The sequence below is a fragment of the Ursus arctos genome, unplaced genomic scaffold (genome assembly GCF_023065955.2).
Source record: "Ursus arctos isolate Adak ecotype North America unplaced genomic scaffold, UrsArc2.0 scaffold_21, whole genome shotgun sequence".
NCBI classification, from domain to species: Eukaryota; Metazoa; Chordata; class Mammalia; order Carnivora; family Ursidae; genus Ursus; species Ursus arctos.
The window spans coordinates 51,304,390-51,307,376 of NW_026622886.1; the positions used below are offsets into that span (position 1 = coordinate 51,304,390).

General features: G+C 41.2%; 1 pseudogene; it reads left to right on the forward strand.

Annotated features, from left to right (window-relative positions):
* LOC130544461 (olfactory receptor 6C2-like) overlaps positions 1–2,987 on the forward strand; it is a 4,419-nt pseudogene continuing 1,432 nt past the window's right edge.

The window sequence follows — 2,987 nt, forward strand, 5'->3', positions numbered from 1 at the left end:
ATGATCACTGCAAGCTTTTACAAGCAGTGGAACTCAAAGTCTGAAGTTTTAGAAGTCCGTGCCATCACCGGGGTGGAGCCTGGTAGCATAGAGGTTCTCCGTGAAGAAGGGTAGAGCCCCGGGAGCAGACACTGTGGTCTGAGGATCCCCTGGGTCGCGCTGAGAGAGACAGTTCTCCTTCTTGGAGTTCATTTTGGAAAGGGGGCACTGCCTTTCAGAACAAAAGGGCCAATGGGTTCCATTGCCCTGTGTCATTCATTAGCATAGGAGCAGAGACACCTGCTGAGTGCACAACCCTGGATGCCAGCTCTCTGCTGCACTTTACCATAAATTCCAAGCCCCTGTGCATTCGTGTGACTGTCCTGAGACAAACTGCCACCAGCCACAGCCCAGCAACACCCTCCCTCAAAGGATCAGTGCCAGGTCCCTAAAATTTGGAGTTTTGAAACCCAGCCAGCATGCCTAAGATAAAACACAGGAGCACTGTGCTGTCAGGTGGCAGATGGCTTAGACACAGGGAAGATGAAGGCAGGGATCTGAGAGAAATCTGGGACAAATGAAGAGAGATTTTTTTGCTCTTCTGTGAAGACATCATTGAAAGCAGTGGGTGTGGACTCCCCTCTCTGGGGAAAAGAGAGCTGGATGATGCCATTCCCCCACCCAACCACTGCCCATAAGCACAGCTAGACTTCAGTGAGCAGCACAGCACCCCACAGTGGAGACTTGAGTCACTTACATACAAGCTCCAAAGCCCTTCCCTTTGCAAGTGTGCCCAAGACTCAGAGCAGCAGTGGGGCACTCCTCCAGAAGACCAGCACAAAACCCTTGCACGCATCAAGTCTACTAACCATAGAGTGCTGAAAGTTCAGGACTAGGGAAAATAGAATCTAGCTTCTTTTATCAAGCAGACCAAAGCACACCTAGTTAAAACTCACCACACAGTGGACAAGGTCCAAACACTCCCCACTGCAAGCAAGGAGAAACTTTGCAGACGACTGACCTGCAGGAAATAGCAGCCAAAACATAACAACAGACTGCACATAGCACACCCCAGAAACGCTCCCTGAAGCATCAGGCCCTGGACAGTATGTGACCTCTTCTTAATATAGCCATTACTCTCGGGAGCAGGAATACAACAGGCTTTCTTAACACTCAGAAAAGAGAAACCTAGATAAAATGCCATGACAAAGGAATTCATCCAAAAGGAAGAACAAGAAGAGGTCACAGCAAGGGATCTAATCAAAACAGATATAAGTAATATGCCTGAATCAGAATCTAAAACAACAATCAGAAGAATACTAGCTAGGCAAAAGAGAAACATAGGAGACACCAGGAAGTCCTTTAATGCAGAGATAAAAGCCCTAAAAACCAGCCAGGCTGAAATAAAAAATGCTATAACTAAGATGCAAAACCAACTGGATGTAATGACAATAAGGATGGAAGAAGTGGAGAAACAAATAAGTGATATAGAATATAAAATTATGGAACATTATTTCGAACATTATTATGAAGCTAAAAAGAAAAGGGAAAGAAAAATATAGGACCACCAATGAATTCCCACCAGGGAATTCAATGACTCCATAAAGCATGATAACATTCTTATAGGAGTCCCAGGAAAAAAAAAAAAAACAGGGAAAATGTGACAGAAGTTTTATTTGAGCAAATTGCAGCTGAGAACTTCCCTATGGGGTGAGGAAAAAGACATCCAAATCCAGGAAGCACAGAGAACTCCCATCAAAATCAAGAAAAGCAGGCCAACACCAAGATATACTGTAGTAAAACTTGCAAAATACAGAGATAAGGAAAGAATCCTGAAAGCAGCAAAGGAAATGAAAACCCTAACCTACAAAGGAAGACAAATAACATTAGCAGCAGATCTCTCCACAGACAGTTGGTAGGCCAGAAGGCAGTGGCATGATATATTCAATGTGCTGAAGAGGGAAAATATGCAGCCAAGAATACATTATCCAGCAAAACTATCATTCAGAATAGAAGGAGAGATAGTTTCCTAGACAAACAAAAACTAAAGGAGTTCATAACAACTAAACCACCCCTGCAAGATATATTAAAAGGGACTCTTTGAGTGGGAAAGAAAGACCAAAAGCAACAAAGACTAGACAGGAACAGAGAAAATCTCCAGAAACAACAACTTTATAGGTAAAACAATGGCATAAACTCATCTTTATCAATAATCACTCTGAATGTAATGGACTAAATACTCCAATCAGGTATCAGAACAGATAAAAAACAAGACCCATCTATATGCTACCTACAAGAGACTAATTTTTGACCTAGAGTCACCTGCAGATTGAAAGTGAGGGGATGGAGAACCATCTATCATGATAACAGATGTCAAAAGAAAGCCAGAGTAGCCATATTTATATTGGACAAACTTGATGTTAAAATGAAGACTGTAACAAAAGTCTTTGTATATCATAATAAAGGGGTCTGTACAACAAGAATATCTAACAATTGTAAGTATTTATGCCTCCAACTTGGGACCACCCAAATATATAAATCAATTAATAACAAACATAAAGAAATGCACCAATAACAATAGAATAATAGTAGAGGACTTTAACACCCCACTTAAAGCAATGAACACATCATCTAAGCAGAAAATCAACAAGGAAACAATGACTTTGAATGTACACACTGGACCAGATGGACTTAACAGATACTATCAGAACATTTCATCCTAAAATAGCAGAACACACATTCTTTGTGAGTGCACAAGGGACATTCTCCAGAAGAGATCACATACTAGGTCACAATCAGGCCTCAACAAGTACAAAAAGACTTGGATCATACCATGTAATGTTATGAAACTTGAAGTCTACCACAACAAAAAATTGGAAAGACCACAAATACATGGAGATCCAAGAAATTAAAGGAGAAATAAAAAAAATACATGCCAACAAATGAAAATGAAAACATGACAAGCCCAAAGCTTTGGGATGCAACAAAAGCAGTCATAAGAGGGACGT